Genomic DNA, 20,893 nt, shown 5'->3' with positions numbered 1-20,893 from the left:
GATAGAGGGAAATTACAGATTTTTCTTGGTGTGATCATTCCTAGAGGACTCATTGTACTTTCTGTTTGGCACGCTGTTTGATTAATCATTGTCAGGTGATTCTGTTGATGAAAGATTTGATCAAGAGAATGTCTATAAAAATAAATAGAACGAGAGAGACTATTAGATAAGAGAGTAAAACCAGGACTTTATGTCAGGAGGTAACCAGTCAAATGGATTCCAAGACATCAGTGTAGAAGAACCTTTTTTTTCTTTTTCTTAAGTTTATGTATTATTTGTTCCATAGCAAACATTAGGGAAGAGAAAGAGAAAGAAAGACCAACCCTCAACATGATCTTTATGCCGCTATCCACCACCAGCTTCACCTGAACCCTGACTGTGGGCACAGACTTGCCCAATGTATTCAGAGAGGTCTCTGGATGCACATTCAGAACCTTCCATTGTGAGTAAGCCTCACAGAGCATTGCATTACCTCTGTACAACCACCCAACCCTCAACAAAACAATCTCTTATTGGTGGTACGAGGGCGTCTGTGGTCATCTGGTGAATTTGCTAATTTAAACAACATGTTCTTTCCATGATGGAAGTGGTCTGATGTAATCATCCTGTCTCTAAGTAGTTGGCTCAGTGTTGGCCAGCAGTCATATAGGACACAAATATCTTCATGTTTTTTGTTGAGTCAGGGGTGTCTAGCCACATACCTTTCCCCAAATTTCTGTGTGACCAATTATCCAATCATGTCCTTCCACTTCCCTGACCATACAGCAAAACCATTGATCATAATCCATAATTTGGTGTATAATTTTATTTCTCCTTCTAAGCAAAGTCAGAAACTGGGGATATTGCCCAAGTTCTGCCCACTGGGTGGATTCTCCTTCACCAGTGTCTTCCACAGATGTCCCAGAAAGAGACTACAGTGCTACAGCTGTACACTTTTGGATGGCATCTGCGTATTGAGCAGGGCCATCTGTAAACCAGATCTGAGTCTTTTCTTCCACTGTAAACTGATCACAGGGTACTCATGAGGCCATAGATGTAGACTGGGAAAGAAAAAGCAATGTAGTAGAAATGGGGACCATAGGCATTTGGACCATTTCTTTCTGTAACTTTCTTTCAGGGCTCGCTTGGGTTCAGTCTTATATAAACCATTTCCATTTGATGATGGATCACTACTATGCACACCCAACTTCACAACTTGGTAAGTCAGACAACACTCAGTTCATGATAGTAAGCTCAGGTCAGCATGATAACATGGTGACCCATGGCTAAATGTTTAGTCTCTACTAATTCCCACTAGAAAGCCCAAACCTGCTTCTCAGAAGGGGTATAGTATCCTCAGAGGATGAAATGGCCTTGCCTCAAAATCCTAAGGGCCTGAAGACTCCAAAAGGCATCCATATGGCCCAAGTAGTAGAGCAGCTTGCACACTAGCCTAAGCCTGTTGCACAATCTTCTGTTATTCTGGGCCCTACTCAAAGCCAGCAGCTTTTTGGATCATTTGGTAAATATGCCAGAATAACACACTTAAATGAGTAATATGCCTCTGAAATCCAAAGAGGTCCAATATGCTTTGTACTTCTTTTTTGGTTATAGAAAGAGCTAGATACAGCAACTTATCCTTTATGTTGACATTGTTAGTAGTAAGCTATTGTTAATTTATCTTTATATACTTATGTGTCAGTTCAGAGTTATTTTCTATGTACTTCCAATTAATAATGTGAGTGATTTTTTTAATTCATCACTATTTATAAATTTTCTTCCTGTATTAAGAAATACCTGAATTCTATGCATAGTTAGCCCTAGAGAACTTTCAGGGATTTGGAGAATGTATTAAGTGGAGTGCAACCTCATATGATTTAGAAATGTGAACAAAAATAGCAAGATTTACATATACACATCATTATATGCATATTGTTTTCTTACCTTTGACTGAACAACTGCCTCTGTACCCATGATGAATGGAGACTCCAAGAAGGGATATCTCAACAGTCTTCATACCACCAGATTCTTAGAAATTTCACTGAGGTTGAAGGCTCCTGAACTTTTGTCAGATTTATTTCTCATAGTGCAATGTCTTACTAGTAAGTTCATATTCCTTGCTCATTAGATCTAATAAGAATAATATCATCATTGTAATGGACCAGCATGGTATCTTGTGGAACAGAAAGGCTGTATAAATTTTTAAACCATCAATCAATGCCCACAAAACAATGAAAATTTGACTTTAGTAGATCTGGATGTCTTGCAATTGTAGATAAGTGACCACTTGCCCTAAGCTGTAAGCATAGATAGATAAGGAGTTAAGACGTTGAGAGCACAATTACCAAGGCACTGGAGGAAAAAAGCAATGGAATGCTGAATACCTTGACTACTCTCACTTCCTTTTGCTAATCTTCCGCTGGTGTAGCCTCAATAGGAAATCAGAAAGCAAGGGAATCCAGATAATAAAATGGATGAAATTCATTTTCACAAGGAGTAGAGTAGGGTCAAAAAGAGTGGATCTGAAGATGTAAATAGAGAATAGTCAGAATGCTCAGAATGGAGCCCTTTTTTTCTATGGTTGTTTTCTTGGCTTTAGCAGACTAAACTGATAGCTTCCCAGTGCCCCGAAGACATTCTCTGACCTTTAGAAAATGGAGCCTAAAATGACATACTTTAGTGTCCATCCGCAGAGTCGTTTATGTAAGTGTCCTAAATATAAATATACCATGGCTTAGAAATGGTTAGAGTTGTTGTATTTGTCATAATTGTGGATACTGAAATATTTCTGAAACTTGAAGGAGATCGTGGTAGATATCCAAGTGGCTAAAATGAGGCCTTGTTAGTCATTAGACTAAAGAGGGGGCTTGGGCCCATCCAATGTGTGTCGTTAGAATGTTGAGTGTACATGTCTACTATATAAGTTACTATTCTGCTGTAAATTCCTTGTGGATACAGAAACAGATGCCCAGGTAAGGCTAATAAATGTATATGTAAGTGTGCGTATGTGCAGTACTACAATTTGTCTTGCTATTTTTTGTTTACATCCCTAAATCAGATAGGGATCTGGCTGCCTTAACCACCATGCTATGTAGCTGGCCCTAGCATTGTATTTAAAAGGTTTTTTTTAGGAAAATGCTTTTTGTTTAACATTATCAGTGTCAACTATAGAAAGACAATGCTATTGAAACAAGGTCCTTGAAACAAAATATAAGAATGCCATTACAGGAAGAGAATGCAGTATAAACCAAGAGCACAAAATTACTTGTTTTCATGAAAAAAGAAATAGTCCAATGTGTTTAACTAGTACAATGTAATTGAGGTAGTGACTCCCAGTATAGTTTGGAACCAAGTTTGAAAATTAACAGGTAGGATTTGTAAATTCATCCTGTGTAAAATAAGATTTTGAAGAATGCATTACTTTATGCATGATCTTTTGCCCAGGTGAAAGGTATTGCCTTCCTTGTATGGGTGCAGTTGAGCACGAGATGGTTTATAATAATTAGAAATACAAAGAGAAGTTAATATCTTTTTTGTTTAGGTTACAAATTATAATCTTGCAGCAAGAAAATAAGTTTATAAACAAAATTTGTGGAGAGAAAGAAGTAAAGAAAAGTAGAAGTAGATACAGACACAAAGAACTTATTTTCAATAGATAGAAGAACTGCAATTCTACTATGTCCTTAGAATGAAAAAACTAACAATCCTAATAAATACTATTCTGGAGATACCATATCAAAACTATTATATCTTCCACAGTGCAAAGAAGATATACGTTTTACTAAAATAGCAAAGTCACAAACTTTGTTACTTTAGCTTTTTTCTCTGGTCTCTCTTCCAGTTTATTAATTCTCTATTCTGCATATTCTAATCTGCTATTTCTTTTATGAAAGATTAAAAAAAAAAACAGGTATTTTTGACAGTGTCTTGGTGTTGTGATCCTTTGCGCTAGACTCCTATTTAGCTAGAGTCTGAGGCGTGTACTGCTTCACCCAGCCTGTTTGAGTTAGGCCAAAAACTGAACCACGGCTTCTTATGTGTTCCCAGTCTCTTGTAACAGCGCCCTACTACTTGCACCTCTTTGTGCCTCTAATGTGCTATTAAGTCCACTATTAAGGTCTTAATTTCTATTATTATTTTATAGAATGTTTATCATATTCTAATCCTACAGTTAATGGTCATTGTTTTAAGTTAATCCTTTAAATTTCTGGTCATATAAATCATATTATTGTAAAGTTTCAGTCAGATATCCCCATTATCTAAATATCCTGTGAATCTATTTTTATTTCCTTTTCCTTTTTAAAAAATCAAATCCTGACTTCTGATATATCTAGAGTGTATTCTGATTCAGTGCTGAACTTGTAGATTAAAATGTGTGAGATATATTTCTGTTCCTTTTTTTTTTTTGAGAGTTGTTTTTCTTTTTTTTTTGCTACAGGGCCCGGGCACTTTCCAGGAGAAAGTGAGAAATCACTCCCCGGGGGAATGGCCATGCCACAATCCCTTTTCCTCCATTCTTCTCTTTGGATCTTGTGCACACATGCACACACGCCTGGTATGAGTTTAAGCCACCGGGTCCGGGACTTGAACTGCAGTCTGCTACAAGGGAGTTCAGCGACATAGCCATTACACTAACTGCTGGTCCCTTTTTATTCATATCTTCACCCAGAGAAGATTTCATTTTACTTCTGCCATACAGTTACTCTATGGGCACTAGCAATGCCAAATCACTTTCACTTAGATATTTTTATAATTTAGACAGTAATTTTAATCACTATGTAAGTTTATCAAATTCTATTTTAACCTTACATATATAGCTGGATTCTTTAGGGTACCAACTTAAAAGAATTTTTACTAAGGTATCTTAATTTCAACGGGTTATATATTTTAATTTTTAACATAGTATCACTATGACTCAAGCAGTAATCTTTAAACATCTCAATTCCATAGCTGCTGATTCAGGAATGAGAAAATGTCTTGAGAAGAGAAGTTATACCAGATACTATGTTCACTTGTCTTGGTTTTTTTTCTCATCTGAACATGGCCAGAAAACGTTTATACATTACTAGCTCTCTATTATCTTTAAAAAAAATCTAATTGTTTTCTCTAAGTTTTCCAGTAATTCTAAGCTTTTCAAGAAGTTTATTTATGCCATAAATGAGGCAGACATAAAGACAAACAGAGACTAAGAACAGCCCACAAGGTCTTGATTCTCTCATCTACCTGTAATCTATAGCCCACTCCAGCTCATAGGCAAACACATGCCCATCATACTCAGGGAGATCTCTGTATACAAACCAGCAACCTTCCTTTGTGAGTCTGCCTCATAGAGTGTTGTGTTTTATCACTGAACTGCCACCTGGCCCTGAGCAGCTCTCTGCTTTATGGTTAGTCTGAAATAATCTATTCTACCATTGTTCTAAGATCAATTTTAGATGAAATAATCCAGCCATGTTTATTTGGCACACATGACTATACTGTGAATAAATTGTACAATCCTACACAACTGTAGACTATGATATGTGTGACCATGAGACAATAACTCATCAAATTTGTGGTTTAAAAGAGAAATCCTTGTGACTGTGTGGAAAATGAATTGCATTTTAGATAAACTGGAGTCAGAATACTAGAGAGTAATTTATTGAGCAAAAGATGATGAGTGCAAATTAGCACAATTGAAGTAGAGATAAAGCAATTGAGACTTTTTGTTGTCGTTGTTTTAAAAAGAACCAACTGGTGATTGGATAAGAGGTAAGATTGTAATGTCAATTCTCACCTTGTAGACATGACATGATCCTGACCTTGAAAATGTGAGTACATGGTGAGGCAGCTTTCCAAGCCAAGAAAATCAGTAGAAAAAATACTCTTTTCCAAGGAAGCTGTGGTATTTGATTTTGAACTTCCTGAATTTACGTTAACAGATCTTTCTGAAAAGTAGAGAATATAGGATAAGGAAGATGAGTTAATTAGGTATTCTAATAGCCTAGTCTCCTGGTTTTTTTTTTTTTGATATTTTTCCCACTTATAATAGGTTGGCTATGTTTATTTAGAGTCATGAGCAGCTGGCTGACTCACTATGACTCAAGACCACAAAGAAAGAATTTCTCCTTCACTTCATTCTGAGTCTTAACCCGGTCTGGCAGGAGGGCTGCTGGGGGGCTATTCACAGGTTTACAAGTTTCTCATTGAAGGAGATCTGTGACTGTATGGGATTGGCCAGGTAGGTCACCTTCAGCAGGTCATTGATGTTGCTGTTGAGCATGCTCTGGAAGTCATTGGGAACTGTTTTGGATACTTGGTTAACCAGGCTCATTAAGAAGTGGCCCATAGTATTGTCGGCTGACACCTTTCCAAACAGGACATCCTCAGCATACTGCAGCACTGTGCTCAGGGCATCCTAGATGTGTGCTGACACCCCTCCTACTTGCTATAAGTCACTGGAAAGTCTGACCACACATTTGGGCTGAAACAGGTCTTCATGATCAGGTCAACACCAAGGTGTTCTATGTCGTAGTATGTGTATCATACTGTCAGAGGTGTGACCATCACTCCCATGGTCCTTTCAGGGACACCCATTCAAGTGCTGACTTAGGCCTTGATGCTCATGTAGCCATTATCGAGACTTGTGTCCACAGTGAGGTGAATGGGGTTGGGGGCCGCCCGGCTGTAGTTCTCATGGATCAGTACCGAGTGCTCTGTGATGTGATGGCCTGTATCTACCAGCCCAGAATAAGCTCATTTGGAGAGACATTTTTGTGCAATTCTTACATGTTCTTAGCAAATTCCATGTCAACAGCCACTTCATCTTCTGACTCATTGTGTGGCACTGAAAAAAAATAGTGACCTCCACTGAGTGCTTGTCAACAGTTCCTAGCAGGGTCAGGATAACTCGGATAGTGCCCTTGTTGTGTAGCTGGTAGCTGTCTGTGATGAAGGCCAAAATGACCAGGCACAGCCTGACCACCGAGGAAGGGCCTTAGGAGAGAAGGGACAGCCAGGAAGGGCCTTAGGAGAGAGGGGACAGCCAGTGAGGGGACTCTGGTCTTCTCTGGGGCTTGTGCGGGGGCCGGGGTCTGGTGCAGCTGCGGTCGAAGACACTGCTGTAACAGAGTCTGGGAATGCCACAAGAGTTGGAGATGGAGTTGGAGTTGGAACCGTAGCTGCAGCCAGAGCCGGTGCAGGTGATGGGGATGGCGCTGGCGCTGGGGTTGAGGCTGGGCCTGGGGCTGGGGCTGGGGCTGGGGTGGCAGGAGGATCACTTGCCAGTGCTGACCACGTGGCCATCTTGTCAAAAAACCCCAAAAAGTCCATTTTCCAATTTTCTAATATTAGGCTCTGTGCTGTGGGATATAATGATAATGTGTCTTAAACTACTTTGTGCTGCTATAACAAAATATCACAAGCTAGGTAATTTATAATGAACAAAAATTTGTTTCTCAGTTATGGAGTCTAGGAATGCCAAGATCAAGGGACCAGCATTTGGCAAGAGTTTTCCAGTAGAAACATCCCATCTTAGAAGATAGCAAGAGAGAGATCCAACTGCTTAAAGCACTTTTTATTAAAGCATTAAACTGACCCCAGGGGGTGGAATCCTCATGGTCGAATCCTTTTCAAAAGTCCAATTTTTAATACTGTTTAAATGGCAGTTAAATTTCAACATGAGTCTTGGAAGGAAAAATATTCAAACTATAACATATTGCATGTCTTCAAAATATTCTTAAAATAGTAAGTGAGTAAACACATTTAAATGAAGAATTATATGTCTGATTGCTAATTTAGCACTCTTTGTACTATACTATGAAATGTGTGGGTAAAATTTGGTAGGTTAGATATAGATACTATAGAGACTGTAAATTCAATGAGTTTTATCACTGTGACATTATGAGGAAAATGGTAGGGCCTGTTTTTCTTAAGAGGAAGAGCATTAAAAATAAGTATTAATTACCTTTAAAGGTAATATGAATTCATGAATAGTGATATCAATAAAAAGTAGCGGTAGAGACAAATTATGTGGATTATTTTATCATGATCCAGTAACATTTGAAGATCTGAATAAATCTTTTCATGGACATTAGTCACACAAATAGAGTTATATCTAGAGTTCAGAAAACCATAGTTATTTTACAGTGGTCTAGTTTGACAGACTATATAATACTTACCTTCCTTGTTTGTGGTGCTATTAATATTGATGAAATTTATATTGTCTTTTATGGTAGACATCACATTATTCCTTTTTCAAGCAAGTAAAATCACTGAATGTCTTTCAAATAAATAGTCTATAAGTTAATTCTTGAATTGTATGTGGCTATAAACTTTGGGTTTCTGGGGACCAGCAGTTGGCATAATGACTATATTACTGGACTCCCATGTAGTCGACTGCAGTTCGAGTCCGGTGGCTTAAACTCACGCAGGGTGTGTGTGCATGCGTGCCCAAGATCCCAAGAGGAGAATGGAGAAGGGATTGCAGTATGGCCATCCTCCCTGAGAGTTGATTTCTCATTTTCTGTCTTTCTCTGTCTTTCTGGTGAGCATATGCCACCTATAGCAAAAACTGCTCAAAAAATAGAAAAAACGCCAAAAAAAAAAAAAAAAAAAAAAAAAACGCTTAAAAACAAAAACAAAAACAAAAAATCTTTGAGTTTCCGTACCTGAATGCAGATCATAGAACATCTTTATATTAAATTTTTAATTATTATTTTTCACCAATATAATTCTTATGGTTAGAAAAACTAAATTGACATTATGCCTCAAAGTTCTTAATCAGCTCTGCAACCACAAAATTGAGTACTAAAATATACCAAAATTCTTAGACTCTTAAAAAAAGAGCAAGTCTTCAAAGATGCAATTGCACGCATAGATAATTTTAAAATAGATATTAAACCAATAGATTCAAGAAACAAAAACTATCACTTGGTGTGAGGAGGTAAATTTTTGTCACACATATGGAAGACAATACCACATTCATGGTGGGAGGAATATCCTGATGTGCTAATTGTTCTACATTTATCCCCATCCCCATCTGCTCAGAAAATACCAATGAATTATGAAAGTCTATCTATTGGAAATTATATAACTTCATCAATTCTCTGGAGCATCTGGCTTGTAAATTCTGTCAGTCAACTATTACAGTGTTTACCATCTACAAAAATGGACACATATTGGAGTTTCAAATTTTAACCAATATTCCTAGTCTGACAATGACTATGATAAACTGTTTCTCAAGCTCATGAATCACTTGTAAATGTGTTTCTTAAAGCTACTTTTTAAAAGTCATAATAATGTTGCCTCATACTAAAGTGACTTGGCCAGACATATTGACCTGAGAAAATTAAATGTAAAATAGGCACTTTATTTTTAAGAGTAGAAATTATAAGCATCAGTAGGGTAGTTTTATGCCCTCTAACTGATACTTTAGAAAAGCTACTGTGTATTGCATGAAGCAGTCACTGGATGAATATACAATTTTCTTTTTGATCTTAAATAGTTTAATTTCCATACAAAAATGAAGACTCTCAAATGCATAAGTGTTTTAAATATGAAACTCCATACTTAAATTTAAATGTTAGGTAGAGACTATAAAAATGAATAAATTCTAAATGCTAAAGTTTGCACAAAAAGTTACTTTGAAATTTTGACAAATCTGAGAAAATAAGTCTAGGGGTAAGCCATAACAAAGGGAGTTTCACATCATGACAAGATTTTATCTTGCAACATGGAAAAGGGACTTGTTGATCAGAGACAATAGAAATAAAACTATATCATTCTGGAGCAAGTTTGTGAGAGAATCGAGCATAAGGAGAAGGAAAGGGAATGTCCTAGGGAATGAGAAAAGGAGTGATTTAAAGGATGTGTCAAGGATTGTTTGAAGACAATAGTGTTCTTATCAATGTTTTACAAAGATAGAGAAAAGAGAGTGGAACTAAGTGTGCTGGGAAGTTGGGATGTGTGGGACCAATAACTTATGCAGGAACTCAATTTTTTGTCTCACACTTATGAAGAATTAAAGACGTGTACACAAAGAGGGGATAGGAAAACAGAGTTTATTGAAGGAGAGGACAGTTCTCAGGTAGGGAGGGGTCTCAGAAAATGGGTTGCCAAAGAGAAACTATGGTGAAGGGTTTTAATCTTGGTCAAGATGGACTTTGTTTGGGCTTGTTTTCAGGGAGTGGAGAATGTGTATGCCTTTTTCTTGTGGTGGGAGTCACATGTTAGATGGGTCTGGTTATTCCTTTTTGAATTTTGGAGTGGGTACAAAGGTCAGGAGACTGTCTTTGTGTAAAAGCTTTGGGCCATAAGGTCATTGCCTTCTTTTTGGAAGGTGGTGGGACCCAAGAAAAAAAGTCTAAATTGCTATATTTGCTTTAGGTTAATCATTATGTAACTGATATAAGTCATTTTTTTGTGAGTAAGCAATTCAGTGAGAGCTGAGCTGCTGCTAAGCTGTTGTGTCTCTATCTTAAAACTTAGCTATTTTGTGATTTTTAATTTGGGCCTATACCTTAAACTATATTGGTAGAGTCTCTGTCTCTTACCTTATAAGGTCTTGAGGGAAGATGAGAAAAATTGATTTAAGGGTCAGGTGCAGAAGTAGAAACATGAAGGGGAAAAAATATATGAATCAAGAAATAGAGATAAGAACTGAAAACAAAAGTGAAATAAAATGTGTTTGAATTTCTCAATGTAAAACTAATCTTCTAGAAGAAAGAACATGAACTTTCGATTGAGACTAGCATGGGCTTAATTATGTGACAATAGCAAAGTTAATAAGCCTCTGAACTTAAGTTCTCTCACATATAAAATGCTACAGAAAACTATGTCAAAGAGAAATTATAAAGATAAAAATATATAAAGTAATTATAAGACCAAATAAAATTAGCAAAATCTAAATAAGTTATATAGATTGTCAATTTTCCGGTTTTTGATATTGTACTATATTTATGAAATATATTAACATAGGGGAATCCTGGGGAATGGATTCGTAGGCCCTCTCTGTATGGCATAGCAGTTACATTGCTGGACTCCCACATGGCTGGAATGGTTTGAATCCCAGACCTGGTGACTTGAAACTCATGTTGAGCACATGTGCCTATGTGCCCAAGATCCCAAGAGGAGAATGGAGGAGAAGGGATTGAAGTGTGGCCATCTCCCCTGGGGGGGGGGGATAATTTCTCACTTTCCCTCTCACTATCTCTCCCCCAACCCCCAGCAAGAAAAAAAATTTACAGTACATCTATAATTATTTCAAAATAATATTTTTTGTGTGAAATTTTTGCTATAGGGTGCATACGCTCGCCAGAAAGACAGAAAGAAACAGAGAGACAGAAAGCAAGAAATAACCTCCCCTGGGGGACACGGGTATACCACAATCCCTTCTCCTCCATTCTCCTCTCAGGATTTTGAGTGAACATGCATACATGCCTTGCATGAATTTTAAGCTGCCTGATCTGAGACTCAAACTGTGGTCGACTACTTGGGTGTCCAGTGACATAATCATTATGCCATCTGCTGGTCTCTCAAAATAATACATTTCAAAAAGTAGACTGGGGGGTCAGCAGGTGATGTGGTGGTTAAGGCACTGAACTCCCACATGGCCAACCGCAGTCTGAGCCCAGCACCCAGTAGCTTGTAAATCATGCCAGGTATGTATCACATATGCCCAAAATCCCAAAAGGAGACTGAAGGACAAGAGATTGCAGCCTGAATATCTCCCCTGGGGGGTCATTTCTCTTGCTCTCTCTGTGTCTCTCTGTGTCTGTCTCTGGCAAGTGCACATACTCTATGGCAAAAATCTAGCAACAACAACAAAAAATAGGCTGGGGATCAATAAGTTGAATATTTTCCCTAAGTCACAGGAATTCATGGAGATTCTAATTCTTAGACACACGCTTTAAACCCAAGCCTTAAGTTTTATTCACTGCTGGGGCCAGCAGGTGGCATGGTGGTTAAGGCTGACACAGTTCAAGTCCTGGACCCAGTGACTTGCTTTCTCACTGTCCCTCTCTCTCTCTCTCTCTGTTTTTATCTGGCAAAACTCATGCGAAAAACTAACTAACTAAATAAATAAAATAACAAAAAAATTATTCAATGCTTGTTGTAATGACAAAGTGTTCCCATACATTGGAAAACAATGTTATTTCAGATTTATTTCTATTTTTAAAAACTTTTAAAAAATGTTTTTATTTATTCATTCATTTTATTTATTTATTTTTAATTTGACCAGAAAGACACAAAGAGAGTGTGAGAAAAGGAAAGTGAGAAAACAAGGCACCAGGTCCGAGGCTCGAACCGTGGTCGGGCCTGTGGGAGGTCAAGGTGGGAGTCCAGTGCCCTTATCCACCACGCCATCTGCCGGCCCCTATTTCTATTTTTAATTTCTGGAGCCAGCAGTTGGTGTGGTTAAGGTATTGGATCCCACATGGCCAACTCCATCTTTTAAATCCTGGACCCAGGGGCTTGGAAAACATGCCTGGCATATGTGCATGTGTGCCCAAAATCCCAAGAGGAGAACTAAGAGGAAGGGATTGCACTGTGGCCATCCCCTCTGGGGACAGGGGTGACTTCTTTCTCTGTCTCCCTCCAGTGAGCATATATATCCTATAGAAAGAAAAAAAAAAGAATTTCTAACTGTACAGTGACATGATTTTAGCTTTGTCTCTCTGGGTCATTTTTAGAGTCCCAGTGTCATACTGATACATAGAGATATAATTATAGTTAAATAAAATTATTATTTCCTGGGTAAATAAGTATTATTCTCAAGAGATTAGCACTTGGGGTGGTGGTGAAGCTGATGGTAGAAATTAGAGGGAGAGGGGTAGGGCTTGCCAATGGCATGCTGGTTAAAGTAGATGGGCCCACGGCTGACTATGAAGTTCGAGACCTGACCCCAGTGTCCTGAAAAACATGCAGAGAGGGTATTGCGAAATTTCCATCCCAAGTGCACATGCCTTCTAGCAAAAATAAAACATATACATATAAGGAGAAAGACCTTTAACTCTATTTACATAAAACTTTTTAACAATTTTAACATGAAATGTAGTGCTGTTTGAAATGGCAAATACTCATTACTCAGCATTTTCAAAGAGAAGTTGAACCACACCGTCTTTTTCTGACCTTTATCTCCATTGCCTTCCATGTTGCCTATCATTTAATAAAGGTCCAAAATATGCTTTAATCAAAGCATAGATGACTAACTGAGTGATTAACAATAATGAAAGAGATGACAAAAGAAACTCCTACAAGAAGAAAATGGCAGAAGGCAACTTCTCTAGTCTCATCTACCTGTGAGGTTGTACCAGTCAACACCTGAGTGTTAGAGACACATGTGCAAAATCTGAAAATAGGCTCGTGGGTTCCAAAGCAATGATGCTTATAATGGGAGCTTCACCAAGGTAGTCCTTGACTGAGTTTAAAATATGAGAAATGTGGGAAGGGAAATAGAGCTATGTGACAAGGATAGAAATGCAACTGTCACAAAGGTAACAAAAATTAGATAACTTGCCCCAGAGACTAACATTACTTTTACATCCTTTGTCAGCAGCAAGATTTCCAAGGACATGCTGGGAAATGAAGCTTAAAGTAATGTTGGAACAATGGCAGTGAAGCCAGTAGAGAATTTTTTCCTACATAAGGATTACTCTGTTGGGTCTACTTGAATAGTGCTTTCTCTCTCATATAGAAAATTAATTCAAACAGAGAACTAAAGTTTGAAGTAAGATTGAACACTAGAAATGTCAGATTCTTGTTCCAGGTCCTCATTTGTCAAAAAGAAGGACTTCACCCGGGGACATGAACAAGGAAGGAACCTCACCACTGCCTCAAATGAACATTATATAAGCTGTCACTCCCTAATCGCAGGTGTGGACGGACCTGAAAAATAACTGTGCAAGAAATAAACTCCCAACAACCAATGTCACTTAGATAATCAGTCTAAAACTCAAATGCTTCTTGCCTAAAGAGACCTAGCAGCAAATCTGTTCACAGTATCACTGAAAGTCTCAGTGAAAAAGCACTCACTTCATAATAAAAATGAGGCTCCTTTTTAACTATAATGAAATAAAAATGCATGTTCCATATTGACAGGCACTAATATTATCAATGCATTTTTTATATATCATCATACTACATTCAGAAGTATTTATTTTCCATAAACAAACTATAGTCTGGTTTTCTGGTTATATCAATTCTTAGACAGCCTAGTGATTTGATCTGTTTTTCAGAGTTAAATTTTATTTTTTATCATTACTCTATCGATAAGCATAATATATTATTGAAGTTTATAATATTGGGTTGTTGAGAAAGTCATGATGCATTTGTGCATAAGTCATGATTTTCCTGACAACTTAAAAAATCCGTGGAGTCATTATTCCCATTGAATGTATGTAAAAACAGAGAATTACTACTTAAAATCAACTTGATAATAAGTGACAGGAACTTCCAGTTTTGACCAAGGAGTATCAGAAATCAACTTTATCACCCCGAATGAAACATATATAAAATTGGTAAAATATGTGACGATATAGCCACTATTTTCACAACTCTGTTCATAGGCAAGAAAAGACATTGATCCCACTGAGGTGGGAATCAAATGCAGTGAGCTTTGATCATCGCAGATTATTACCTTAAGGGGGTTTCCTGGACACAATGTGTGGAGGCAGGATACAAGCACAGCTTAGCAGACTCCCTGAGGGGAACAGATGGAGATCAGTGTCTGGAAAGACAGCTACAGCTCACGTGATAGAGTAAGAAAGAGGAGAGCAGTTTTCAAAGAGAAGTTCACAGCCTGCCTTTTGTTATTTATTTTCATTGATAATTTTCAAATGATACATGCATGTGAGGAAACAATTGGAGATTAGGAAAAGTACACCCAGAAGTATTGGCAGAAACGGTACCTGATTTTTTTTTTCTTTCTTTTTTTTTTTTTCTTTTTGGTGTGGTTTTTCCTATAGGGATCATGTGCTCGCCAGATAGATAGATAGAAAGTGAGAAATCACCCCCCAGGGGGGATGGCCACACCACAATCCCTTCTCCTCCATTCTCCTCTCGGGATCTTGGGCACACACACACGCACACGCGCCCGGCATGAGTTTATGCCACCAGGTCCGCAGTCAGCTACATGGGAGTTCAGTGACATAGCCGTTATGCTAACTGCTGGTCCCAGTACCTGATTCTTAACACAGAACTAGAAATAGTTCTTTTGCTCTAATTAACACAGGGAAACCTTCTAATTCATGGAACATTGGGTAGAGCACACACCAGGATCTGTGTCAGTGTGGGTATATGCTTGGACTGACCTTAAAAAAAGAAGTCAATCATAGACTGAGTGGCTTTTTTGGGGGATAGAGAGTTTTTTTGTTTTGTTTTGTTTTGTTTTGTTTTTTCTATAGGGCATGTGTGCTCGCCAGAAAGACAGAAAGACAAAAAGTGAGAAATCACCCCCCAGGGGGTATGGCCATGCCAAAGTCCCTTCTCTTCCATTCTCCTCTTGGGGTTTCGGGCATACACGCACACGTGCCCAGTGTGAGTTTTAAACTGGTGAGTCCAGGACTCAAATCACAGTAGACTATGAGGGAGTCCAGCAACATAACCATTACACCATCTGCTGGTCCCAGACTGGGTAGCTTTAATAAGAAACATTTATTTTTTTGTTTTGGAGCATAGAAGCCCATAATCAAAGTGACAACAAATTTAATTTCTAGTGAGGGCTTACTTTCTTCCTGGGTGGCAGATAGCCTCCTTCGTTCTTTGTTCTCACTTGACCTTTCCTCTATGCTTGGAGAGAGAGAGAGAGAGAGAGAGATCCTAGTGAATTTTTTTTCTTTTTATAAGGACACCAGTCATGTTGGATTAGAACTCCACCCTTATGATCTCATTTAACCTTAATTACCCTTTCAAGGCTCTATCTCCAAATACAGTCATACTGGGAGGTAAGCTTTTACTATGGAGTACATTTTTATGTCCCTCCAAAATTCATATGTTAAAACATAATCCCCTGTGTGATGGTGTTGATGCTTGCAGTAGAGTGTTGCTGTACAATACTGGAATCATATAGAGGGCCAGGGTGCTGATTCCAGGTCACCCTGAAAACATCAGGTGTGCCCTTGGACATGCCCATGATCCTGGTTGGCTGGAAGGTACAAAGAAGAGGTTTGTTATTGGGTGAGACCCTGTTGTGGGGCTACCCCTTTATCTGATTCTCTGTATCTGTCTCTGCTTCTCTTTTCCTCTCTTTCTTGTCCTCTCTCAAAATAAGTGAATAAAATTTTTTTGAAGTTCAGAATTTTTAAAAAGTTTTAAAAAATCAGACTGAAACACATGTAAAAGCTTTGGTTTTAAAATTACCCTTTCCCCATGTTCTTCTCTGATTTAATGGTGGACTTGAAGATGACAGTCCAAGTTTTAGAGTGGATCCTTCATTCTGGAAGCCTTAGAGTAGACATTGTCCTCAAGAAAGTGTGTTTGTCTATTTCAATCTTTATGGAGACTCTCTGAAGTACGGATGTAGGAGATTTGCTGTTGTTTTATCTAACTTGGAAATTTCTCCAAGCGGAAAAACTGGTACACATACAGTATGTCTAGAAAATTCTAAAAGACAAATGAACAACCATGTACGCAAAAGATAACAGTGTGTCAAAAAATAGACACATTTAAAGCTTGGAAGAAAAACTGAGAGATAATTTGGGACATAAGATTTTGAAAATGTCCCTCATCTTCCAGGGAATCTAGAAAGCCACACATACACAGGATACAATGTTATGTTCAGGGAGAAAAAAAAAATCTGGTAAGGCCCTAAGCTTTCATCTGTGACTGATATTTAGACTTACTGAAAAAAGGAAGTAAAGGCCAAAGCAGTGTTACAACTTGGTTGTTCACTGAAGGAGTGAGCCAATAAGTCTGGAAAATTACATCCTTTTACATTTTTGCTCCAGATGTTTAAGCTTATCACTAAGCTAACAGAATAGAGATCTCAGAGTCCACACATGACAGAGAATGCATTCTCAAGAAAAAGTAGTTTTGAAAAGTAAATACACAACAACAAAACTAAAAACCACAAAAGCAGCCATGAAAAACACTTGAGAGGGATATGAAGTTATGACTTAACAATGACAAAGAATTATGAAACATGCACAGCAAAAAGAAAGCATGGCTCATATGCAAAGGGAAAAAAATGCAGTAGGAAATTTCTCTGAGAAAAGCCACACATTGCACTTAGTAAACTCTTTTTTTATTTATATATATTTTTTTTACTATAGGCTGCATGCACTTGCCAGAAAAAGACAGAGACAGAGAGAAGAGAGTGAGAGAGAGGATGGGAGAGTGAGAAATCACTCCCAGTGGGGATGGCCACAGTAATCCCTTCTGCTCCTTTCTCTTTTCAGGATTCTGGGCATGCAAGTATATGTGCCTAGTGTGATTTTCCAGCCACTGGATCGAGGACTCAAACTGAGCCTTTGGCCCTAAGGGATCCAGCACCTTAATCTCCATACTACCTGCTGGTGCAGTAAACAAGTATTTTAATCAACCATCTTCATATGCTTAAAGAGACAAACTATGAATAAAGAAATAAGGGAAATATTTATTAAAAAGTCTCAAAAATATTAAAAAATAGATAGAAATTCTAAAAAATTACCCAAATATAAATTCCAGATCTGAAATGTACATTAATTAAAATTAAAAATTTACTATAGGGGCCAGCATTTGGCATGGTGGTTAAAGAGCTGGACTCCCATAGGGCTGATGGTGGTACAAGTCTCAGACCCAGAAGCTTGAAAATAGGTCAGACACATGTGTATGCATGCCCAGAATCCCAAGAGGCGAAATGGAGGAGAAGGAATTGCAGTGTTGCAATCTAACCTGGGGTGTGATTTCCCACTTTCCTTCCTTTTTTCTCTGTCTCTCTGGCAAGTGCATATGCCCTATGGCAAAAAAAAAAAAGAAAAAAAAAACTTAAAAAAAATTCACTATAGGATTTCAATACCGGAATTAAGCAGACAGAAGAAAAAAATCGCTGGACACCAAAGTAGATCAATTAAAAGCATATTGTCTAAAGGACAATAAGAATAATTAATTAGGAAAAATGAGCAAAATCTAAGAAGCCTGTAGGACACCATCAAGCATGCCAATATATGCATAGTAAGAGTCCAAGAAAAACAGAGGTAAGAGAAAAAGGAAGCAAGAATTTCTGAAGAAATAATGGCCTCAAACCTTCCAAACTTGATAAAAGACATAAATCTACACATCTAAGATGCTCAGTGATCTTCGTGTAAGATAAGCACAAATAAATAAATAGTAAGACACATTATAACTCACATGCACTTATTTAATCCTTAAAATAATCTTATGGAGTTGGGGCTGTAATTATCCCCATTTTCCAAATAAGGAAGGTTGCTTACCCAGGATTTGAACCCAGCAGCTAGGCCCACAGATTCTTCAGCTCCTTCCTGACCTTCTTCAGCCTCTTATTTATTTATTTATTTTTGAGAGGTTTTTGCTACAGGGCATGTGTGCTCGCCAGAAAGAGAGAGACATAGAGACAGAAAGCGAGAAATCACCCCCTAGAGGGATGGCCACACCGCAATCCCTTCTCCTCCATTCTCCTCTTAGGATCTTGGGCACGCACGCACACATGCCCAGCATGAGTTTAAGCCACCGGGTCTGGGACATGAACTGCTCGACATGGGACTCCAACGACATAGCCATTATGCTAACTGCTGGTCCTAGCTTCTTTAAGTTATAAACAAAATCCTAGATCTATCAGGTGAAATCTTTAGCAAAAATTCTTACACTTCCCATCCCTTCATACATTTAATAGACAGTTTCATGCCTTAAGTGTGCCCATAACTTTCTTAGATAGTCATGATTAAGGATGCGCGAATACATTATACAGTCTCTACTCTCATAGAGATGAGATTTAGTCAATGGAAATTGTTATGCACTCTGCTCATTTCCAGTGATGCAGGTGACCTGTACAAGTTGGCACCTTTTGTCATGGAGCTGCAATGTATCTGGGTCTGACCCAGGGTCTGGGAAATCTGTAGTGGCTACACAGTATGTATTAAATACATACTAACGGATACCAAAGTTAGGATTAGAAAACAAGGACATTAAAATGTTTGCTGTAATATTTATATGTTCAAAAAGTTAAGTAGAAATTTGAAAGATATGAAAAAGAGCCAAATTAGGCTTTTAGAGATGAAAACTAAAATTCATGAAATGAAAATATACTAAATATATTAAATGATGAATATATGATAAACAATGAATCAGATTTGCAAATGAAAGGATTAGTGAACTAGAAGTGCTAGAAACAGAAACTAACAAAAATGAAACATAAGATAAAAAGAGAATAAAATATACAGTCAGAGAAAATAGTTAGCTGTAGGACTATTATTGTAAACATAATCAAAGTCCCTGAAGAGGAAGAACAGAGGCAGAAAGTAAATTGAAACAACAATGGATGAAAATTCTCCAAATTCAAGGAGCTCTGTAAAACCCAAGTACAAGAAAAAAATATGAAAAGTACACTATGATTAAATTACTCAAACCTGTAAATAAATTGGAAATCCTAAAAGCAGCCAGAAAAAAGAAAAGACATGTTATGGACAGAGGAACAAAAATAAGAATGATAACAGAAAAGACATCTTATGGACAGAGGAACAAAAATAAGAATGATAACACATTTCCTTTTAGAAATAATGGCTCATAATCTTTAAAATATTGTAAGAAAATAAACAATTAATCTAAAATTTTATCCTCCTGAACAATCCTTCAAAAGTAAAGGTGAATAAAAACTGTCTCAAGCATTTAAAAATGGAAAGAATTCATTTCCAATAGACCTATAATACAAGAAATTTAAAGGCTGCCCTTTAGACAGGGAAAAGTAATACCAGATAAAAATACAGATATAAATAAAGGAATGAAGGACTCTGGATACTTTATATATATATATATATATATGTATATATATAAAACTATCTTTACAAGGATTTTATTATTTAAACAAAATGATAGTACATTGAGGGGTTATATCTTTAAGTAACATGTATGGTAATAATAGCACAAAAGTCAGTAGGGATAAATAGATGTATATTATGATTAGTTTTTATGCTCTATGTGAAATATATATTATTACATTAATGTAGACTATGATAAATTAAAGATAATAAATGATTAATAATTTTTGTTCACGCAAATCCATATTTGAGTAGCAAAACTTTTTCTCCCTCTGTATTAGAGCTAATACTAACTTCAGAGGCACTCTGTCTTCCCTAATGTAGCATTTTTTTCTCTGATTAAAATTAATCTACAATTTTCGTGTTGTCATATGTCTGGTTAGGTGCTCAATAAGAATTAGAATTTGTTTTATTCTTCTCTTGCTTATGATAGAGGGGCACTCTAAGCAGCTATTTTTCACTGTTCATGAGTAATGAAACTATGCAGAGGGGGACCAGCAGATGCTGAAATGGTTACACCTTTGGACCCGAATCATCTGTGATTTGACTCCTGGACCCGGTGGCTTAAAACTCACACTGGGCATGTGTGCGTGCATGCCCAAAATCCCAACAGGAGAATAGAGGAGAAGGGATTGTGGTATGGCCATCCCTCGGGAGGTGACTTCTCACTTCCTGTCTCTCTCTCTCTGTCTCTCTGGTGCACACACATGGTCTATAGCAAAAACCTCTCTCTCAAAACAATAACAACAACAACAACAAAAACAACTATGCAGAGGGGCCAGGAATTGGTGTGGTTGTTAAGGCCATCGCCAACTGCAGTTTGAGTCTTGGACCTGACAGCTTGCTTTCTCACTTTCCCCCTATCTCTCTGTCTGGTGTGTGCATGTGCCCTATAGCAAAATTAAAAATAATAATAACAAATAAAATTAAATAATTTTTTTTGGAGAGTTTTTTTTTTTTTTTTT

General features: G+C 37.5%; 1 pseudogene; it reads right to left on the bottom strand.

The window, feature by feature from the left end:
- Nucleotides 1-6,142: 6,142 nt before the first annotated feature.
- The window catches only part of LOC102489337 (eukaryotic translation initiation factor 3 subunit F-like), a 34,595-nt pseudogene continuing 19,844 nt past the window's right edge, over nucleotides 6,143-20,893 (bottom strand).

This window comes from Tupaia chinensis, unplaced genomic scaffold (genome assembly GCF_000334495.1).
Source record: "Tupaia chinensis unplaced genomic scaffold, TupChi_1.0 Scaffold142961_1, whole genome shotgun sequence".
Lineage (NCBI taxonomy): Eukaryota > Metazoa > Chordata > Mammalia > Scandentia > Tupaiidae > Tupaia > Tupaia belangeri.
Note: the sequence above shows the minus strand (reverse complement) of the source record. Positions and strands in the feature narration are given on the sequence as shown.